This window comes from Microcebus murinus, chromosome 11, assembly GCF_040939455.1.
Source record: "Microcebus murinus isolate Inina chromosome 11, M.murinus_Inina_mat1.0, whole genome shotgun sequence".
Classification (NCBI taxonomy): domain Eukaryota; kingdom Metazoa; phylum Chordata; class Mammalia; order Primates; family Cheirogaleidae; genus Microcebus; species Microcebus murinus.
The window spans coordinates 33,502,302-33,527,045 of record NC_134114.1 but is presented as its reverse complement, the minus strand read 5'-3'; the positions used below and the strand labels follow the sequence as shown (position 1 = coordinate 33,527,045).

Below are 24,744 nucleotides of genomic sequence, written 5' to 3'. Positions count from 1 at the left end.
CTGAATACTGCATTAGACCCACCAGAAACCATGATGACTACTATTGCTTCCTGCAGATGGCTTTGAGTCAATGCTTCCTTGAAGCATGAGCTTTATCATGCATTAAAATTATGTTTTACAAGAAAAATATTTGGACAGAGAAAATAGCTGACCAGAGACACCAGATGCCAGATGATCTCAAAAAGAAGGAAAAGATTTTGATTAAAAAGAACAAACATACAATGAGATATCACTTAACTCTAGTGAGAACAGCCTTTATCAAAAGTCCCCAAAAAATAAATGCTGGCGTGGATGCGGAGAGATAGGAGCACTCCTACACTGCTGGTGGGACTGCAAACTAATTAAATCTCTGTGGAAAGCAATATGGAGATACCTTAAAGTGATACAAGTAGATCTACCATTTTATCCAGCAATTCCACTACTAGGCATCTACCCCAAAGATCAAAAGTCATTTTATGAAAAAAGACACCTGCACTCAAATGTTTATAGCAGCACAATTCACAATTGCAAAGTTGTGGAAACAACCAAAGTGCCCATCAATTCATGAGTGAATTAATAAAATGTGGTATATGTACACCATGAAGTACTATTCAGCTTTAAGAAACAATGGTGATATAGCACCTCTTGTATTTTCCTGGATAGAGCTGGAACTCATTCTACTAAGTGAAGTATCTCAAGAATGGAAAAACAAGCACCACATGTACTCACCAGGAAATTGGTATTAATGGAACAACAGCTCAGTGGACATATAGGAATAACATTTATCGGGTATCAGGCAGGTGGGAGGGGGAGGAAAGGATGGGTATATACAAACACAATGAGTGAGATGTGCAACATTTGGGGGATGGCCACACTTGAGGCTCTGACTCGAGGAGGGAAGAGGGACATGGGCAATATAAGTAACCTTAACACTTGTACCCCCAAAATATGCTAAAATAAAAAAAAGCAAAAAAAAGAACAAGCAAACAATCATACATTGGGTATAATTCTGAAGGAAAAGTGTCAGAACCTACAAGAGTTTCCATGGGAAGAAGTTGTAAAGCAGAACAAGACAGAACAAGATATTGGAAGAAGACAACCCCAGAGAGACTGGAAGTTCAGCAAAAAGGGCAAATGTAGGTTTGTTTCTCCCTCCCTCATATCTCTGGCAGTCAGCAGGACCCTGAGCTGCTGGAGACCTTTCTACCCTCACAAGCCAAATAGCTGTAGCTGCCAGTGAACTGGAAGCTTTTTGAGGACAAAGCACCAGACTGCCATCCCCCTTGGGGTACTTCGGACCCGAGCCAAGATGACAGGCACTGTATTGCTTTTCCACCCACTGTGTACCTTTGTGCTACCCAAGGGGCTTCAGCTCCTCAGTTTTCATCTTGCTCATTCCCACACTAACATTTCCCAACTCCGGCCCAGACTCTGGGAAACACAGGGGGCCAGTGGGTCCTGAGGGATCTACATGACTCCAGAGCCTGGACATCCCAGGTGGGCTGCCTCCTGGAAAGAGGGACAGAAATGACAAGAGTGCTAGCTTTCTTATATTTAGACTCTTTTCCTTTCCTTCCCTTCCCTTCCCCATCTGTGGCTGCTTGAGATGCTTGAGCCGGAGCTGACAGGAGCTGCTGCTTCCTCTCTGTTGGGGCTTCCACAGAGAGTGGGGCTCAAACATTTCCTCTTAAAGACCTGCAGAGGACTAAGGGATGCTGGAATTATGAGCTCTTTGCTCACTGGCCCTCTCTCATGCTGGTTGCCCAGCTACTCCATCAGAGCAGAAAACATTCTGAAGCAGATGGAGCACTCCATAGGCAACTCAAGACCAACACAGTTCTCCCTGGCATGGTCAGGGAGTGATTTTTAGGGACCCAAGAACAGGCCCACAGTCCAGATCCTATATCCCAAGGACTCAATCATGTTGCTCCGTGTCATGGAGGGGAGATTTGTGAACTAATCTCAGGAGGCAAGGGAGCCCATCTAGACAGAACTGAAGAAAACATAGTGTGAGTCCCAGCCACAGCACATTCATGAAGCGTCCCTCTCCCCACAGGAAAGCTACACTCTCAACCCAGAGTGGGATCCTGGACAGGGAAGCTCCCAGCCCACAGTGCCATTTTGGGGACCTCTACAAGTGTGAGCTTCTGCCTTCTGGCAGACACCAGAGGGAGACTGTGAAGAAGGGGAAGGAGAGAAGAGACAAACCCATTCCTGAGAGCCAGGCTATGGGATCTCAGATGGCCCCTGCCTCCACAAACAGAATTTTTGGCTGGGTAGGACCCCCTTAGCCCCTCTGTGGTGGCTTTCCTTAGAAGCCTGAGAGCAGACCTTTGACACCCACCAAAACACCTACTTTCCCAGCTTTTGTGAGGCCTGAGTGCAGGCTGACCCAACCCAGCCCTGCCCAGTCTTATTCCCCCACCCTTTATTATATATATAGCTTGAAAATATTTTCTCCCATTCTGTAGGTTGTCTATTTACTCTGTCAATTATCCTTCAGTGTACAGAAGCTTTTTAAGTCCCATTTACTTATTTTTGTTTGTATTTGCCTTTGGGGTCCTTAGTCACAAATTATTTGCCTATGCTGATGTCTAAAAGAGTTTTTCCTACATTTTCTTCTAGAATACTTATGGTTTGATGCCTTACATTCAATTCCTTTATCCATCTTAAATTAATTTTTGTAAGTGGTGAGAGAGGTGGATCCTGTGAGAACCATCTGCATGTGGCTATCCAATTTTTCCAGCACCATTGATTGAATAGGGCTTCCTTTCCTCAATGTATATTGTTGTCTACTTTGTTGAAGATCTGTTGATTGTAGGTAGATTGTTTTATTTCTGGGTTCTCTATTCTGCTCCATTGCTCTATGTCGCTACTTTTATACCAGTAGCATGCCGTTTTGGTTACTAAAGACTTATAGTATAATTTGAAGTTTAGTAATTTGATGTCTCCAGATTTATTTTTTGCTTGAGATTGCTTTGCCAATTCAGGGCCTTTATTTTCGGTTCCAAATGAAGCATATTATTATGTTTTGTAGATCTGTGAAATATGACATTGGTATTTTGATGGTGATTGTGTTGAATCTGTAAATTCAACAGTATGGGCAATATGGACTTTTTAACAATGTTGGTTCTACCAATCCTTGAGCATGGGATGTTTTTTCTTTTGTGTCATCTGTGATTTATTTCCTCCATGTTTCCCATAGTTCTCCTTATAGAGATCTTTCACCTTCTTGGTTAGGTATATTCCTGAGCATTTTATTTCTTTGTAGCTATTGTGAATGGTATTGAGTCTTTGATGTGACTCTCAGCTGGACTGTTATTAGTGTATAGAAGTGCTACTGATTTGTGTACATTGATTTCATAACCTGAGATTTTGCTGAATTTATTTATCAATTCTAGAAGTCTTTTGGTGGAGTCTTTGGGATTTCTAGATATAAGATTATATCATCAGCAAAAAGGGATAGTTTGCCCTTCTGCTCCCAATTTGGATTTCCTGTCCTTTCATTTCTTTCTTTTGCCTGATTGCTTTTGCTGGGACTTCCAGTATTTTTTTTTAATACATATGGTAATAGAGGTTACCCTTGTCTTGTTCTAGTTGTAAGAGGGAATGCTTTCCACTTTTCCCCATTCAGTATGATGTTGACTGTGGGTTTGTCACATATGGCTTTTATAATTTTAAGGTACAATCTATTATTTCAAATAAAACCTCAATGAGATGTTTTTGAGTAGTTAGGACAAGCAAAACCTGGCAAAATTATTCTAAAATTTTGAATGAATAATAAACAAGGCTAACTATGAATCTTTCATTTTAAAAACAAAAGTGATGAAAGGAATTTTTCTTAGCAGGTAAACACAGTAAAACATTATAAAGCTACAGTTAATAGAGTGATATTACAATAAGAATGGACTGATCTTAGCTGAGAACAATGGGGGGGAGGAAATGTCACATAGATAATTGCCTAAGTAACATCTCTATGAAACTTTTGTCGATATCCACAGTCAAATTTTTCTCATCCTCTTCTGTGTTCTTCTATCATTTTGTATTTGGCTAGTTCATATAAAATTATCAGTATTCAATTATTTGACTAAAAAAAGATAATTTTCTTTTTCCACTATAGCCCTTATACTGGGCTTTGGCAACTAGTATTTTACATGTCTATCCCAGACTGTGATTTCCTCAAAATCAGAATACTTATTTTATTTATCTATGTATCTTTAGCACCTAGAAGTACCTAGCCCATAATATGTACATAAAAATTTGACTAAGTACTTTTCCAAATATTAAAAAATTAAATGGTACAGTTGAATAGTTCTATAGTGTACCATTTCTCTGTACATGCAATCATATCTAAGAAATCAAGTTTGACACTGACCCAAATTTGTTTTGAGTATATGTATTTGAAACAAGATGATGGTGAGAAATTGGGAAATCAAACCAATAAGGAAATAAGAGATAAAAACCAGGCTTTTCATCTCTTAAAAGTTTAGCAATAACAATATATTGCTAGGACCTAGGACCTAGCAATACTAATATATTGCTAGGACCAATATATACTAGGACTTTTCTCATGTATGTCATGTGACAAATATCTTATCTGTAAACTGCAGATTTTCAACTAAAATATAGGTAATTCCATTAAAGCTATTAAGAGTTTTTAGAAAAATCTCTAATTAATTTGGATATTTTAAAATGTGGATCATCACCATTGCTATATCTTTTATTTGGAAAAATACAAACCCCATAGACATTTCTATTAAAGAAAGGAATTTAAACCTCAAAAACCTAATTGTTTTTGAGCAATATTAATGAAAGGAATTTTGACTTAACAAACATGAAGATAATAAAATCTAATTTTATGGAGCTGTTTGGCCTTGAATCTTATTATGTCAAAGAAAATGAAAAACTAATAAGACATTGCAATAAAATCTACATGATTATAGACAAACATTTTGGCAAAAATAATTGTGTGTGTTTGCTTAGATAACACCAACATAATAGAAAATGATATTCCTATGACAGCACCATCAATTATACATTTTGTTAAAATCTGTATTTTAAATAAAATAATTCTCTTATGTTAATGGACAGTCCCCTGACCAAATTCTCAATTGGCTTTGTATATATAGCTGAAGCATTTAGCCAAAATGTGTTACAATAACCCAAGTGAAAGAATGTAAGAAAATTTGTAATAACGCTACAAATAAGATTAACTGTCATTGACAAGGGTTACTTTTACCTTTGAAAATAGGAACCTAAGAAATAATTTCCTGTAGATGTAACACTGGTGATAATATTGTTAACACAGAAAATTACAAACCAGACTAAATGAATTATTTAGTTAAATGTATACCCAAAAAGGAAGTTGGATTTTAAAACCCCAACTTTGATCATAGACTCCTGCAATTGCATCTGGATACATCATACAACAAAATAGGCATATTTTTTATCCTTAATCCAAGGTTTAAAATATAAGTAGAGGATCTTCATGGACTTATTTGTGGATCACCAACTAAAACAAGTGGTATCTGTGAAAGTACCTCTAATGAGTCTGTCGACAATATGAACTGCCTAATGCAAAGAAGATACTGTGCCGTCTAAAGCACAATCCTGCTGTCCATTCCCTTTGTTCTACAAAATTCTAACATTAGTTACAGGCTCCAAAAAAAAGAGAAAAGACTCTCTGGGACATTGGGTCACAGAGCTTTCCAAGTTCCCTAGATACAAAACCAAAATGTTTGGTTAGAAAAGAACTTTGTTGCTTTGGCTTTCTTTCTTTTTTTTTATTTCAGCATATTATGGGGGTACAAATGTTTAGGTTATATATATTGCCTTTACCCTGCCTGAGTCAGAGCTTCAAGTGCTTCCATCCCCCAAACAGTGCACACCGCACCCATTAGGTGTGAATATACTCAACCCCTCAACCCGCCTCCCACCTACCCAACACCCAATGAATGTTACTACTATATGTGCACATAAGTGTTTATCAATTAATACCAATTTGATGGTAAGTACATGTTGTTCTTATTTTTCCATTCTTGTGATACTTCACTTAGTAGAATGGGCTTCCAGCTCCATCCAGGATAATATAAGATGTGCTAGATCACCATTTTTTTTGTGGCCATGTAGTACTCCATGTTACACATATAACACATTTTATAAATCTACTCATGTATTGATGGACACTTGGGTAGCTTCCACATCCTTGCAATTGTGAATTGTGGTTTAGCTTTCTTTATACTGTGCTTAACCCAATGCAGTGTACGTGCATGAGGATCATATCATTTTATGAGTTTCATGAGTTCTTCAGGGTGACAGTGAGTAAAATTAAGTTGTGAAATGTTTCTGTCTCCTTTAGGTCAATTTTTATAAATAATTTTTAAAAGGAATTTTTAAACATCAGCAAATATTTGGTCTCCACTATAATTTATTTTTTTCTGTACAATATAGATATGATGATTTTTCTGTAGTATAAATGATACATTCTATAATAAGTGCCATGTTTACATGTAAAAAGTTTCTTATTCATTCTGAGCCTTTAGAGGCCTTGAATGAGGCAGATTCTAAGCTCCAGTCTTACTCTCAAATTGTGTTGCTATTAAAAGCTCTTTTCAGAGTCAAAAAGTCAACCTCATAACCCCAGACTCTTAGATCTTTCTCCCTATTTTAACTCTAATATTTTGGGTTCTCACAGTACCTCTGTCTTCTAGAAGGTGAAAGGAAATTGTTGGAGAGGAAATTCTTAAATTTAACAACCTCCAAACTCTAGACCTTGAGCCTACAAATATGAAAGAATGCTGTTGCCAAATTGACACCAGTCACAAAAGACTTTGAAAATTAATTCAAAAAGAGTTTGCACATGTTGTCAAATCCCTGAATAATATTACCCTGGCTCAAATGAGCCATTATGGAGGAGTTGGAAATCTCCTATAACAAGCAAATAATTATGGGTGGAATGGGCTGAATTGATTGGAGCAGACATTTGACATCTGGGCATATTTCCCCATGCCTTGAATAAAGAGATGGTTCATATTTTCTGAAAATTCAACTACTATTTCCTGCAAAAACTTTCCCTCCAGCAGATTTACCATGGAAGGTAGGTAACCAAAGCTATCTTGATTGGGAAAGGTACATGGTAAAGGTCAAACTGTGGATAGTCCATATCAACATTTTTTTAAAGTATATGTAGACTAATATACAATGACAACCTGAAGATTAGAGGACAATTATATCCCTGCTTCTTCATTGTCTGAAAATGATAGCAGTAGTTTATGTTCTAAATCTATACATAAAACTCAGATTTCTTCTTAGCATCTGCTGGTATATCCAACTCCATTTCCTTCCTAACTATTACCAGAACATGGGAGCTAAAGTGACTTTTTATTTCATCATTATTATGGGGGTACAAATGTTCAGGTTACATGTGTTGCCTTTGCCCCACCCAAGTCAGAACTTAAGGCATGTCCATCCCCCAGACGTTACACACTGTACCCATTAGGTGTGAATATACCCATGCCCTGCTTCCCCCTCCCCCTCCCACCTGCCCAACACCTGATAAATGTTACTACTATAATGGCACATAAATGTTAATACCAATTTGATGGAGGGATATGTGGTGCTTGTTTTTCCATTCTTGTGATATTTCACTTAGTTGAATGGGCTCCAGGTCTATCGAGGATAATACAAGAGGTGCTGGATTGCCATTGTTTTCTGTGGCTAAGTAGTACCCTGTGGTACACATAGACCACATTTTATCAACCTACTCATATATTGATAGACACTTCAGTTGTTTCCACATCTTTGAAATTGTGAATTGTGCTGCTGTACACATTCTAGTTCAGATGTCTTTTTCACAGAATGTCATTTTTTTTCCTTTGGGTAGATGCCCAGTAATGGAATTGCTGGGTCAAATGGTAGTTCTACTTGTAGCTCTTTGAGGTATCTCCATATTGCTTTCCACAGAGGTTGTACTAGTTCACAGTCCCACCAGCAGTGTAGGAGTGTTCCTATCTCTTCAAATTCACACCAGCATTTATTGTTTTGGGACTTTTTGATAAAGGCCATTTTCACTGGGGATAAGCGATATCTCATTGTGGTTTTGATTTGCATTTCCCTGATGATTAGAGATGTTGAACATTTTTTCATATGTTTTTTTCTTTTTTTTTTTTTGCCATTAGTCTGTCTTCTTTCAAAAAGTTTCTGTCCATGTCCTTTGCCCACTTTTTAATGGGGTTGTTTGATTTTTTTTCTTGCTGATTTTCCTGAATTCTATATAGATTCTTGTTATCAGCCCTTTATCAGATGTGTAGCATACAAATACTTTCTCCCATTCTATAGGTTGTCTGCTCTCATGATAGTTTCCTTGGCTGTGCAGAGGCTTTAGAATCAAATCAAAGACTCAATACCCTTCACAATAGCATCAAAGAAAATAAAATACTTAGGAATATATTTAACTAAGGAGGTGAAAGACTTCTACAGGAAGAACTATGAAACACTGAGGAAGGAAATTAACTAAAATGACTTTTTTCATCAGCCATATCCTAGGTTTGTTTTTGCCAACAAATATACAATTTTTCAGAGGGCTATCTGCATCACTGTATTGAAAAAAATGGAGCAAAAGAATAAACAAAATACCTGGCAAGTCCACAGTGGCCAATCTACAGCCCTTATCTATGATCCTTGCCTGGTCACTGAAGAGTACTGCAAATCAATAGGGCTAAGTGAGAGAATAAAACCAAGCCCATCTTTGAAAGTCAGATAATATGGTTTTATGGCTTTAATTACATTGTAATAACTACATGGAAGTAAATATACTCTTCCTGTTTTAAGTTAGGTGAACATCTGTCATAAATAACTCCAATGCTCTTGCTTTTGTAAACTAATTACACAACAGACCCTATCAATTCATGGAGTGTTAGGATGCAGAGTTAAATTGTATAATTCACTTAACCAAGGTTTTGCTCTTACTTCAGTATAGTTCACAATTCTCTATTTTCATAAGCCAGGTAGTAGGAATGCATTACATAATGCCTTACATGAATTTCAGATTAAAGAAGAAGGTAAAAATGGCTTTATGACTGTACCTTCCTCTTTTTACCTCTCTTTTTCATTAGGGTGAACTAATGCCATTTATTTTGAAAAGAAGCTTAAGTAATTGCTCTTAATTTAAAAATAAAGGTACACTCTTTTTAAATCACTTAACCTTTAAGTGATGCACTTTCTGAGTACTATGAGAATGAAAAGTGAAAATTCATTTTATGTACTCATTTATTATTCATAAATCAGTTCTCATTTATCACCTACTGAATGTCAGACAATGGATTATGTGCTTGAATTATAAAGAAAAATAGAAACTCTCACTAGTTGGAGCAAATAATATAGATTACTAGAATATGTTCTATAAAGGATATATGTACAAAATATTCTGGGATCCTAAAAAAGCTATTCATGGGGAGAGTAAGGAAAGACTTCTAAAAGGTAACATATGAGGCACATCTTCAAGTTAATTGCAGTGACCAGACGCTCAGTATGTGCTAGCCCTGAGAGCTTGTTTGTTTGTTTATTTTGCACAGATGCATGTTAACTGGAATTAGAATTAGGAAATTGCCTGGAACCAAAAATGTCCCAGGTACTAATCACCCTCTCTATCCTTTTCCAAGGGACACATAGTCTCTCTTGTCATAAGGATTTTGCTTTGCTTTATGTTCCTGCTCCATGACACTCCCCTTACTGTAGTTTGAACATTTGCTACTCGTGGTCAATCCTATCCATATTTTCTAGTCCAGGTCCTGGAGAGTACCAGAGTATTGGACAGAAGAACACTTTTCACAAGTTCACTTCAGATTGGCCACCAGCCGATCTGAAGATGGACTATTTTGAGGTTTTAGTCTGATTTAGTCACTGACATCCCCTATATAAGAATCACTCATATTGTACTGATTAAGGGGATAAGGAGCAAAACAATTTTTCCCAGAAGGACAGTTAAAGGTGTTAAGCATTGTGACCTATGTAGTTTTAAAGTATGAATATAAGTTTGCCATGTAGAAAAGGTTAGAAATGTTACGTCTAAGCAACATTGCCTATGTAGACATGTAGATATAAAGACATAACAATAACAATGATGATAATAACAACTACCATTTATGAAAATGTACTACAATCATTATTATGATAAGTGCTTTATGTGTACCAGGCCTAATATGCAAAATAATCATGTGAATCATGTCTATCATTCTCATTGAATAGAGGAAGAAACAGATATTCAGAGAGATTAGGTAACTTGCACAATGTCAAAGGGTTCATAATTGTCAAATCCAGGATTTGAGTCTGAGTATACTCAATCTCAAAACCCTATGATTTTCCATTGTTGCATGATGTTTCCTTGAAGCCATAAAAGAACCTGGTGCATTTATGTGATTGCAGACATACCTTTTATGAGAGGAACAGGAAATTAGACTTAAAATAATAAAAGTTAGCTACTTTGCTGACATCATTGGCTATTACATTAAGTAGTTTTCATTTGTCCTATGTAAAAAGGAAAGTGGCTAAAAAAAAAAGAGCCAGTACAGACAGAGAATCAAAATGAAGAACCTAAAAAGGCAAATGAATTATGGTTCCAGTGAGCAACTTGAATGTCTGAATTAAAGCAGTCACCCTGGCACAACTGAGAAAGAAAAAGATTTGAAGGAAATTGTGGAAGAAAAGGGAAGCAAAAGCAAGTGGGTAGAATGCCCACATTGATAGGGCAGAGAGGTGAAGAGAAGCAAATGAAAGAACTTGAGGAGTAGCCAGCAAAAGAGAAAAGAGTGATATCATAGAAACCAGAGGGAGGCAATATTCCAAGGCAGTAAGACTGGTCAACAGTGTTAAAGTACATAGAGTATTTAAAGTACATACAGTGGTCCATCAGAATAAGGACTTCAACTTCCCAGTGGGCTGATTAGAAAACATCACGAGAATGAACTACTAAAAGTGCTAGCACAATTACCTCTTCCATGTAGTATTCAGGAAAATTTCCTTCCCAAAGTCAAGGTTATTTGTATAGAAGCTACAGCTACTCCAGTGATGAAAATCTTCCTCTAGAGCAACAGAATCATAGTCTATGCTATCGAAGGATAGCTCCAGGCATGAAGAATGTTACAAACAACTCCAAGTCCACTATATCCTATACCAGACTGAGGGCCATCGAGGTTCAAATTTCACATATTTTCTTTACGAAAGTTATTTGTACATTAACCCTTCAAAATTAATAGTCAACAAAGTTCACCTTCTGATTCCAAAAGCTTCCAAGTTATTGTCCAAATAATGGAATATTTTGAATGACTTGAAAAACTGATATTGCTATTTTATTGATTAAAAGATAATAGATATCTCAGTGGGTTATTCTTTGTTATTCTTCTCACATAAAGTCATAGCATACTTTTAAGTATCAGTTCCCCTTTCCTTCACACACTCTTAACCCTCCATGTGGAGTGTTGGGAGAGTGAAGGGGGACTGAAGTAGTCATTAGTGCTGATCACCAAGTACTTTTGGCTCTCCTTACTATAATATCCTGCTCTCTATAGTTACATACGGCCCCATGACTTGCTTTGACAAATGAAATGGAACAAACGTCACTGGGTGTATGCTTCAGGAACTAGTACATGATTCATCATGCTCTTGCTTTTCCTCTGATATAGCATCTGGCAACTTTCTAGATAGTGCTGCTCTTGCAGCTGGGAATCTGAGGGAGAAATACATGGACCAGAATCTCCAGTCAATCCATATTGGACATGTAGAGTGAGAAAGAAATAATTTCTTTTGTTTAAAGCCCGTGATATGTGAGTAAGAAGGAAGGTTTTGTAGAATTCCACCAAAACAAATTTAATTCACAATTAGTGATGACTTTATTCTAATCACATTAGGCAGATTCTGAATAAATAGCCACATGGGGATGGGAATGGAAAAGCACAACTGGCAAGACTTGTATAAGAGACAGCAAGGCTATGTATATTCATTCACCTCGAGCAGCCACTGTGACATGTAAATACCACCAGTATAGAAGACACTCACCATATAATTTTTTACAACCAGGGAATCAGAACCAATTCTACTTCTTGCTTAAAGACAGTGCAGTAACACTGTGGAGAAATGGCAACCCTCACAGATTTTGTGGTGTGGATCTAGAACACCACAGATTGCTTAGGGATTATAAGTCTTCTAACTTCAATTGATTTTTATCAGTTAGTAAGGATAAATTTTACTCTATAGCTATGAAATTGGCAAGAACAGTTAAGGCAACATTTTTTCACCATGTGGTTAAAATATACATTGGCAATTTCTTAGTTGCCCAAGGGCACAATGCATCTTAAAATTTTGTAAATTTTGAAGGCTAATTTCTTTTAAAACTTTATAGAAAAAAATTTAATTCTTTGTTAATCTTAAAGGAAGTTAATATATTAGTCTTAAAGATTAATGGAGTAAATGCCCAACAATGAGGATTAAAGAAACTATAATACATTTACATATTACACATAGATTTAAAATGATTCAAATGTTTATATACATACCAAAAAAGTTCGATAAATAAAATATTTGCAATAGTTTCCTCTAGCAATGAGTTTGTGAATGTTTTGTTTTTTATTTTTTATCTATTTTCTACACATGGACAGCCTCTGTAAAAACCAGGTTTATTTAAAGAGAGAAATAATACAAATGTGGTGTCATTAGTATTTTCATAAGAGAAAACTATTTACTCTTTCAGAATAGTTGAATGTGTAATCATATATGAAAAGTTGATAAGCTAATTTTTAATTCATTCTAGACTACTAAATTTTTAGAAGTGTTCTAAATTCACTTAGAAGTTTCTTTTTTATTACTTATTTATTTTTTTTTATGTCAGAATATTGCAGGGTTACAAACGCTTTAGTTACATAAATTGCCATTGCACTGCCCAACAAGTGTGTCCATCCCCGAGACAGTGAACACTGCAACTGTTAGGTGTGAATTTATCCATCTCCTCCTCTGCCCTCCCACTTGACAAATACTCTATGAATGTTACTTCCCATATGTACATATTAGTGTTGATCAGTTAGTACCAATTTAATGGTAAGTACATGTGGTTTTTGTTTTTCCATTCTTGTCCTTTTAATCCTATAGCATATTTCAGGAACTATGGTGTGTTAGAATAGTGAGATATTTGCTTGGTGCTTGATAGAGTTATCTTTAATTACCTATGTATTATATAAAGGAAATTTTCCCAATATGAAGCTATTTCATACATTAAACCTTAATGCTAAAAACCACCAAAACAAAAATATTTTTCCCCAGATCTTATAGTCTTAACTCTTGTAATTTTCAACTTTACTTTTCTAGCCTCCAACTTCTAACATCTTCAACCTATACCTCTAATCTTGACATGACTTCATTTGAAGTAGGGATAAGAAAAATAAAATCCTTTATGACAACAGAAGAAATTCATGACACCTGAGTTTCATAGCCAAAAACTCTATTTTTCTACTGCTAGAGAAGTGTAAGTACCATTTACATAGATAAAATCTACATTTCACTAATATACATTTAATATATTATTTATATTGGATATTAATGGGTATAAATATTTATATTTGTGAATATAAGAAAATACTAAATAGCAGGTATTTTTAAATATTTAATAAATATATAATATATAAATAGCGTATATTAATTAAACACATATTTAATATTAAAATATAATATTTAAGCATGATAGATTACAACTAACCTAGAACAATGTTTGGTACATGGTAAGCACTCAATAAATATTTGTTGAATATGTAGCTAACTGATTGGATAAGTTAAGAAATTTTGAATCCATGAATTAATTCATATCTATGAAAAAGTAAGCATTTCTAATATCTATTTGAAGATGTTTAAAAGATAAAACTATTTGTCTATGAGCCATCTTTAAAACAGTATGGAAGGGCAACATCTGCTATAGCAAACATGGAGGTTCCTTTTAATTTTAAAGAACTGTAGAAACAGACATTCAAAATAAAGATCTTTTTAAAAAAGTATGTGATTTGACTAGATTTAAGGTAACTGAACTGGGCCCAGTATCAACTTAAATAAACAAATATTTCAATATTTTTAGAGATGGGCTCTAAACTAGTATTCATTGACTATAAACTAGAGCCATATCTCAACAAAATTATTATTATAACAAATCTCAATCTAAAAATGAAAATATGGAATCAATATTTTAGCAATTGAGAGTTGCTAGATCTCTGCATTAGGATTCTTCCTTTCCAAGATTAGACATAAGAAAAGCTTCATTTAACAAACAGAATCTTCAAGTAGCAATATTTTTTTTGTCTTTTCTATTAAAGTCAGGGAGACATGCAGAAAGAAAAACTGATCTGTGCTTTATATTTTAACATAATTTTGGTGTATAGCCTGAAGTTAATACATGTTACATCTAGCCTTTATGACTTCCATGTCCATAATAATATGACAATATGTAATGACAACTGATCATTTAGCAATGACCCTGGACTTTCGAGGATCAAGAAAAATTTAGTTTGTGATCATTGTGCTTTGTTCATTAAGAGAAGAAAATGAATCTTTGTGTAAAATAATAAGATTTACAGTACCAAATGTTTAAAAAACATTTTTTCTTCATCGATCAATCAAAAAATGCCAATAACCAATATATCCAATTCTGATTAGTTGAGTATATTTATAACAACTAACAATTTAAATCATTTCTTTAAAGTTTTATTCTTCCTATCAGGGTTTTCTTTCCAGAATACCATCTGCTGCTGTTTAATCTCATCACCTAATCAGCTTTTGTGTTTTCTTCTGAAAGCAATACTGAGCTAACAGAGACCATAGCAAATGCTCTTGGACTGTGTTCTGAAAAATCTCTTAAAATTATAAAATCATCAATTGTGCATAAGAAATGACATAAACATTTTTGCAATGGGTTTGCTTTTTTCCTGCTTCTAGAAAAGTACTGCCATCGTGAAGATGTTTGCTTTTGTAATTATGCCTAATTTTTTAATTAACTTCATAGTAAAGGTAAACTTTCAGTTTTGCAGAGTATATTTCCAAACAGTAATAATTGTACAAAATATGAAAAGTAAAATAGCTTTAGTAATTATCTAGTTCTGCCAAATTCAAATGGATTGATACTGGCAGAACCTGGCAATGAATAATCTGGAATGAAAAATACAGTAATATATTATCTAAAAAACAAATATCAAAAACATTAATACAGCAATTTCATGATGTGACAAATTAATAAATTTCTCCATAGTATAAGACATAACTCAAGAAATCAGACTAGCTTAAAATAAAGATGACAAATCATATAGCAAATAAATGTTATTCCATTCAAAAACCTAAAAGTGCTTCTTATTCATTACTACCTTTTACCCTACTCATCACCAAGATCTGATTATTTTATTAATATCCTCTGAATATTTGTCCATCTCCATCACCATCACCACTGACTAAATTTATCTTCCCTGATACCTCCACCCCTGCTCTGCTGAAATAGATAGCTTAGTGGTTTAAATAAATCTACTCTTGCCCACCCAGAGTGACCTGTAAAAAATGATAATTTCATTGTCATCTACCTCATGTACAACTTTACCTACCCCTGCTTGAATTATTTCAATGGCTCTCCATTGCAGTTATACCAAGAATAAACATTCTTGTCATGTCTTATGGGGATGATGATTTCTAAAGCTTCATCATCTTTTCCTTTCTCCCTCTATTCCAGCTAAACTAGTATATTTTAGGTCTCATTTATGTATTGTATGGACTTTCACATTAAGGAGTTTATGCATGCTGTTTCCCTGCCAAAATTCTATTTCCACCTCTGTTCATCTAAATAACCCCCACTGAGTTGTCACCTGTCAGCTCCATCATTATCTCCTCACTCTCCTCACCTTCCAAACTAGTTCAAATCAAAACATTACCGTGTATATATCTGTCATTCATGGCACTCCTCACAGCTGTAATGCTATGTTTAATTGTGTGATTATTTGGTTAATCTTTTTCTCGCTATTAGAATAAATTCCATTAAAGCAAGGAACATGTTTGGTTTCTTTACCACTTAGTCTTTGACTTATCACACAAGTTAATCAATTACTATTTGTTGAGGAAATAAAGAATGAATGAAAAATCTCCATTTTGATGCGGATTCTAGTGATGCTTCTGTTGCTCAAAACATTTTTGAAACTCTACCTTTGGAATTATCTACAGAATATGCACAACCATATGATTTGCTTGATCATTTATCTACCCTAACTCTGTAGAAGAAGACAACAAACTATGCTACTTTTAAATCAGAAATACATACATATACATATACATATACACACATATATATTAATTGAAAATTAGAATTTAATTGCTAAACTGTGGAAGTTTTAATGTGAAAAAAATTCTAATGTTTTTAAACAGGGCTTATTTTACCAGTAGCTTTTTGTTTTGCTTAAATGAAAGGAGAGAAGAGATGAACTTTTAGTCCCTATTTCACATATTGTCTCACATTTAATCATGCCAGGTGGGTAGAATTTTCCCAGTTTTATAGATGAGGAAACTGAGACTCAGAGAATTTAGGTGTCTTGTTCATATGAACAGCATATGAACAGCAACTGATTAAGTTGCTAATTACAAGATCAGATGGTAGGTCAATTTTTAGTTCTTTGAGGAATCTCCATACTGTTTTCCATAAAAGTTGTCCTAATTTACATTCTCCCCAACATGTGTGTGTAAGCATTCTTTTCTCACAAGATCCATGCCAATATCTGTTGTTTTTTTCTTTTTAATAATGGCTATTCTGATAGGGGTAAGGTGGTATCTCATTACGGTTTTAATTTGCATTTCCCTAGTGATCAGTAATGTTGAGCAATTTTTCATATGTTTGTTGGCCATTTGTAAATCCTCTTTTAAAAATAATCTGTTCATGTCTTTTGCCCAATTTTTGGTGGGATTATTTGGTTTTTTCTTGCTGATTTGTTTTCTTTGTAAATTCTAGATATTAGTCCTTTGTAGGACGTATATATAGTTTGTGAATATTTTTCCCATTCTGTAGGTTGTCTATTTACTTTATTCATTGTTTTCTTTGCTGTGCACAAACTTTTTAGTTTAATTAAGTCCCATTTAAAAAATTTTTGTTGTTGCTGTATTTGTTTTCAGGGTCTTAGTCATAAATTTTTTGCCTGAGCCAATGTCCAGAAGAATTTTTCTTACATTTTCTTCTAGAATATTTATGGTTTGATGCCTTACATGGAAGTCTTTTATCCGTCTTGAATTAATTTTTGTATATGGTGAGAGATAGTGATCTAGTTTCATTTTTTTGCATATGGCTCTCCAATTTTCCCAGCACTATTTATTGAATAGAGCATCCTTTCCCCAGTGTATGTATTTGTCTGCTTTGTCAAAAAACAGTTGATTGTAACTATATGGTTTTATTTCTGGGTTCTCTATTCTGTTCCATTGATCTATGTATCTACCTTTACCATGCTGTCTTGGTTTCCATAGTCTTATAGTATAGTTTGAAATCATATAATGTGATGCCTCCAAATTTGTTGTTTTTGCTTAGGATGACTTTGGCTATTCAGGCTCTTTTGTTATCCCATATGAAACTTAGAATTTTTTTTCTAGTTCTGTGAAAAATGACATTGGTATTTTGGTGGGAATTGCATTGAATCTGTAAATCACTTTGGGAAGTATGGACATTTTAGCAATGTTGATTCTTCCAATCCATGAGCATGGGGCATTTTTCCATTTGTGTTATATATGATTTCTTTCATCAGTGTTTTGTAGTTTTCCTTGTAGAGATCTGTAACCTTCTTGGTTATGTATATTCCTAGATTATTTTTGCAGCTATTGTAAATGGTATTGAGGCCTTGATTTGACTCTTAGTTTGACTGTTATTAGTACATAGAAATGCCACTGATTTGTGTACATTAACTTTGTAACCTGAGACTTTACTGAATTTATGTGCCAATTCTTAGAGTCTTTTGGAAAAGTCTTTAGGATTTTCTAAATATACGATCATATCATCAGTGAACTTGGGTAGTTTGACCTTCTCTTATCTAATTTGGATGCCCTTTATTTCTTTCTCTTGCCTGATTGCTCTGGCTAGGACTTCCAGTACTATGTTGAATAGAAGTGGTGACAGTAATCAGAATTATGTAATTCTAACTCTGAAAAAAAAATTAGGATTTCCCCACAAGACACAAACAACCCTGAAACAACAAAAATTATAGGTCTAGCATCATCACCTAGTTCACAAAACATATTATTTTTCCTTGGGTCATTTCATCTGACAAAATACATTAATCAATTAGACCAAATTTGGAGTCATAAGACCTGTTTAGCAAACAAATGGAAAGAAGGTGTAAAAATGTCCAACAAATTTTGATTTATGAGCAATATCTGCCCTGTGATCTCTATTTCTATTCATTAACATGTGGTTTAAATTTTGACTTTTCAGTGAGTTGTGGTCAAAGTGCATTCAAACACATTTTAAATGAAAATATGTGCCCTCTATGCCCAAATGCTTCAACAAGGAGAAAGTGTTTTGATGAGATCCAACAGAAGCAAATCAACTAAACTTTGTATTTTCATAAACTGTGGCACTTTTACATATGTATATTCTTAGGCTGGGTTCCAGGACAACTGGCATTTTCTTACTGATATTTTTCAAAACTTTCTGTTTCTGGTGAAAAATAAAAATGAGTTATGCAAGAAATACATTAATTAACAAAATTCTCTTGGATATCTGAAATTCTTACCATAGTTACTACTAACTACATTAATAATTCATATAACAACTTCAGAAATGAGATAGTAACTTGAATTTTATCAAAAGCACAATAATAGTTTAAGGTTTATTTTGACATGTGTGACAGATCTAGTTTTGCACCACTTAGAAAATACATTGAAAAAAAGTTTTCTTTATCTGATGCCTCTCAACACCAAAGGCTTGTCCACTACTAAAGGAAAAAGTTATTTACCAGGTCAGAAACCTACATATGTAAAATTAATGCAAAATAATGGCATACTTAAATATATGAGCTAAAATTATAAAACATGTCAGAAGAGATCATAGGAGTAAATATTTATGACCTTGGGTTAGAAAACATCTTAGATATAGCAGAAAAAGCACAAGTAACAAAAGAAAAAATAAAGTAGTTTTAATCAAAATTCAAAAGTTTGGAGTGGTGGACACTTTCTCAGGTATTGCAACTCATGGTGTCCTTGCCTAATGCTACTTTCGCTCTTTTCCTTTCACAGGCGTTACTCCTCAATAATTTTTTTTCCATTTCGAACTCCATTACAGAGTCTGCTTCTGGCAGGACCCAAACTGTGACAACTGGCACTAAGAATAATCCAAAACATCATGTGGTAAATGGAATTTGTGGATTTGATCACTCATTGCAGACAATAATGAGAATCTCATCTCCGATGGTATGTCGTGCTCAATTGACCCCTTGCACAAGATTGCCATGCACTTCTTAGAAGTTTTATTGATTTTTATCTGGGATGGCCTGCCTATGGTAGGGAATTCAGTATCAAGTTGCCATAACTAGTAGTTAGAAATATATGAAATAAATAATAAATACAAGTATATTAGGATTGAATGGTTGTTATTAAGTTACAGACTTGACATTAAAAAATTGAAAGCGATAAAAAGACAACAGGCAAGCTTTCTGATACTTACAAAGAAGCCCTCATCTCATGAAGTGTGCAAGCAGAAAAAACTGAAAATCAAGTCCAGAATTTGAGAATAAAAGTGGCTGAGCTCCAAAGATTGCTGAATGTTTAATCAAAACAGGCCTGAGAATCTGACACTTGGGAAAGTTTGGGTGGTTATCCCCTAAGATTTGACTCCCAAGACTTCTCTGAATATTCACAACCTGCACAATTAGACCACCAATCCCCATTAAGAGCTAACTTTTACCCCATGACAAAAGACAATTCAGAAGACTTTCCCTCACAAGGCAAAATGTACTTCTCTAAAGGTTCCTACCTATTCTGGCTACTAGGCCCATAATCAAAGTTAAGTAAAAGCATAAGATAATATACACAGGCAAGTGCAAGGGTCTGATGAAGGAGGAAAAGACTATGTTCCAAAGTAGATGCAAGTCCTAGAAAGCATGTTTCATGGGACTGGATTTTGAAAATACCAAATTAAAGGGTTCATATTAGACTATCTAAGAAACAATTTGTGATCTTGGTAGTTCTCTTTCGGATTAGAGGATGAAACACCCTAATAATAATCCCAGGAGTTGGTGCAAACTTCCTGCTAGGGTTTTTCGTAGTCTGTTAAAAGAAATAATTCATTTTCAGAGAAGTTTAAGTGCTAGAATTATTGTGGCAGACAATAAAAAGCTCAGAGAAGTGAGCATTCCGAAGTGGACACATCATATAAGGGCAAAGACCCACCAAAGGATTACACTCCACAGGGCGACTGTGATTTAGAGATCATATCATTCAGCAAGACCACCATGAATTCACTGGTGAGAAGGGAACCAGCATCACTAAGAAGTTCATTGATGGCTCTCCTCCACAGTCCAGGGCTAATGGTAGGCAAGTGTGTCTGCAGTTTCACTCACTGATAGTCAAGGGATTAATACAACCCTGAAATAATAGTAGTCAGGTGTTGTCCTTAATCAACAGATTCCAGTGGGTTGTGATTATGGTAAGGATCAACACATCTGCATGGCAGCTAAGTAGGCCCCACCTGTAGAGAGTAATAGAAGATTATTAATAGAGCACAGTAGCCAAGGGCAAAATAGATGGAAAGCCAACAATGGAACTACGTATATAATCCAAAGAAATCATGAATGGATGAGAAGTTGCCAAAATGAAAATGTATAATCCCTTGTCCCATATCTAGACCTGAGCTAGTTTTTAAGTCTAGGATCTGTTGACTAAAACATCTCTAGGTCCCCAGGGGAAAGGGCTTTGTAACACCAGGGTAAGTAAATATAAACACTGTAATAATTTTTCCAGTTCTTCCCTAAGGGGACCTGTAGCCATTATTTGTGTTATTGTACACTGAGTCAAAGGGAATACCCCAATATTTAGAAGACTTTTGACACAGAGTTCAAGGTGATATTGATACCTGGAGACCAAAAATAACACTAATGCCTCTGGTAGAGTGGGGGCATTGGGACCTAGATAATAAATAGGATCTTGACCAAAGTCTGATATACAGTGAGTCGACTGGGTCCACAGACCCACTCAGAGGTCATTCCTCTCCAATCCCCTAATATGTGGTTTATATTGAAATATAAGGACACATTGGGCTCTTAGCCTTTTGAATGAGTTATTGTGTATAAGGCTAAGTGAAACTGTCCACTCACACACTTGAAGCTAAAGAGTAAATCAAAAGCAATACCACATCCAGAAAGATGGCAGAGATTTGTGCTACCTTAAAAAGTCTAAAGGATTCAGGGTAACAGTCATATTCTCATTTAATTCACGTTTGCACCCTGCTGAAACCACCCACTAAACCAGATGGATCATGAAAATTGACTTTGTACTACTTACCACAAGCTCAATCAAGTAAAAGTTATCCCTGATTACAACTGCCAAGCACACACAGTAACAATGCTACAGCAGATTAATATAACCTGAGGTACATAGCATGTGGCCCCGGATATAATGAATGCAACTTTCCATCAAAATCAGGAAAGAGGATTAGAAATAGTTTGTATACATAGATAATATACAAGAATCTTAATTTACAGTTTGGCCTATCTTGGTCTTTGTCACAATTTTATCCAAAGAAATATGGATCCCGTAGATATCACACAAAACACCATATTGATCTATTACATCAAATACATCATGCTGATCCATCAAGACAAGCAAAACGTCATTAGCATGCTGGAGACCTTGGTGAGACACAGGTATTATAGATTGTAGCAATAAACCCTATGAAGATTTAGGTCTCTGCCACTTCAATAAAATGTTTAGGGGTCTACTGGTCAGTAGTACCAGGATATCCCCTCCAAAGTACAAAACAGAATTCCTCCATCGTACATTTTCTATCATGAAGAAGGAACTACAATGCCTGGGAGGCCTTTTTGTCTTCTGGAGGTAATACCTTCCACACAGAGAAATAGTATTCCAGTCCATATATGTTTATCATGGAAGGCTACTAGTATGAGTGGAGCTCTAGCAGGAAAGGCCTGTGCAGAAGTCTAGACTGCAATGAAAGAGGTCACATGGACCATACTATCCAGCCGACCCTGTGGTACTGGAGACATCAGTAGTGGAAAAAGATGCAGTGTGGATATAGTGGTAAGCCCCAGTGAGAGAATCACAAAGCAGTCTCCTGGGGTTTTGGAGCAAGGCGATGACATCTGCAGTGAAGAGTTACACATTATTAGAAAAACAGCCTCTGGCATGCCACTGGGCCCTGGTAACAAGGGAATGCTAGAACATATGGACACCAAGTGACCATGCACCTGGAACTATCCTGTTGGACCCACCAAGTCATAAAGTCAGGCAGGCCTAGCACAATCTGTCACAATATGAAAATGGTACACCCAGTACCAAGGATGAGCAGGCCAAGAGAGCACAAGTGAGCTGCAAGAGCAGGTAATGCAGACTCACATGTTGCCCATCACAGTTGCATCAATGCCTCTGTCTTAGTGCACAATGATGGGTAAATGGGGAATTTTGTACAATCACCAAAAGGATCTTGAAAAGGTCTGAGTTTGGATTCTGAATGGATATAGCCAGTAAGGGGATAAAAATAAAAAATTGTTAGAAGGTGTATCACAACCCTACCCTCAGAAGTGGTCTTGAAAGACAATGGCAAGGATGGTGAACCTGGTCATCTATTTTGTATGAATAGAGAATAGAGCTGCCTAATAAAAAGTATCACATGATCCACAAATGCAAGCCCTGTATGTAAGTTTTAATTTTCTAGTAGCCACTTTTAAAAAGTATTTATTCAACCTAATATAGCCAAAATATTATCATTTAACATATAAGAAATTTTGAACACATACCTCCAGTTTTATTTGCTTCCTCCTAATTCAAGCTTTTGTGATATCTGTGATTTACATACATATCTCACCATAGACCATACAGTGTGATACACATATTTTATATATATGTGTATATCTTATTCACATCGTGCTTGATAATAATCCACATTCTCTTATTCACATCTCTTATTCACATCTCACTTTATGTAAATAAGCTTTGTTAATTTGAATGCTACATGTCAAAAATATGTTTCTAGTGATAAAAATAATGGCTTTCTTATTAGTGGAATAACTGTTAGATATTAGCTTTCACTAGTTAAATCAGAAGCTATTCAAGTAAAGTGAATTGGCTTAAACTATTTTGGAAATAATCTCCTACACTTCTATGAACAGAATATAAGAATCCAACAAAGTCTGTCAGCTTTCCCCTTAAGAATGGTGTTTGAGATTTAATCTCCAAATAGCCCTTTATCCAAGCATTTGTTTAGTAGGATTTGTGTTGACCTAATGTTACTGTCAAGGTAACATTCCCTCTGAAATGTTGTGTATTCCTAAAGTGATCTTTCATGTAAGACAGAAGATACTCTACAAAGATAGTAGAGCTCCAGAAAGAATAGAAAGCTGAAACTTCATCAAGCTTATGAAACATGGTGTATAAACTATTTTTTGCTTGCTTACTAATAGTTGTTAGTTTAATAAATGTATATATTGCAGTTTTTTTGTCTAAAACTTACTTTCATTATACATGGGAGGTAGTGTTAGAGAAGTAGCTAAACTTCATCCCCTCAAGATTTTCAGACTATCACAATATACCCAACTATAAAACAGTTATTATGAAAAAATTACCTATTTGTAATATAAGTCTTCTAGCTTCTACTTATACAAATCTAAGATGACTATAGAGGAAATAAACCCTTGATACAGTTAAGTTCAATGATACAATAAAGAGATCAATAAAGACTCCAAAATTGCATTGAAAAACTTTAACAGGCTTGAAGTTTTCTCTCTGAATTTGCAAAATAGTAAATGCTTTAAACAAAAATCTATTAAAATCCATATAGTCATATAATGTATGTGGTGAACTAATCTTAGAGAAATTTGCCAAAAGTAAATACATAATTTTTAACCAAATTGATCGAAATTGGGTTAGTTTTTTGGGACACTGTTTGCTGACTTTAAAAGTGAGTATAGTCAAATCTGGTGTACAAAAACAAGTATGTTTTAAGTATACTTTTAGAATAATTTTGATATCTAATTGCTAATCTCAAAGCTGATCTTTAAAAATAAGTAAAATTTCTTTTAACTCAGGAAAGAAATATTGTAAACTATCATAAATTTGTAAACTATCATAGATTTATAACAAAATAAATTCCTACCATCTTCAGTGCCTCAGAAATTGGACATAGTTAACCTGGTGGGTTATGATCCAGTGTTCAAACTTAAAGTAATTAAGATGTATTCTGAGAAACTGAAACTGAATGTTAAAAAATGCCCTCAAAGTTGTGTTGTTGCTTAGCTTTTGGCCATGCAAATGTTTGCTAGAGGCAGTAAACCTCTATAGGAAATTTTAAGTTTCTGTAGATTATTGGAAGACAATTTAGTGTTCTACTAATATAGTGTATAATAAGCAACACAATAAGATTTAGAACCAGACTGGGTTCAGTCTAAATCATGCAGTTTACTGAAGGGTTTAGAACCAGACTGGGTTCAAGTCTAAAACATGCAGTTTACTAAATAGATGATCTTGAGCAAACTCATTAAATTTTTGATGCCTCAGGTT

The 24,744-nt window shown here is 35.0% G+C and overlaps 1 long non-coding RNA gene across 1 annotated transcript; it reads left to right on the top strand.

Moving 5' to 3' along the window:
• The first annotated feature begins 1,774 nt into the window (after positions 1-1,774).
• On the top strand, positions 1,775-19,551 carry LOC105857773 (uncharacterized). The gene is made up of 3 exons (XR_001147847.2): positions 1,775-1,988; positions 13,333-13,489; positions 19,298-19,551. It is a non-coding gene; the product is annotated as an uncharacterized LOC105857773 (long non-coding RNA).
• Positions 19,552-24,744: the final 5,193 nt, after the last annotated feature.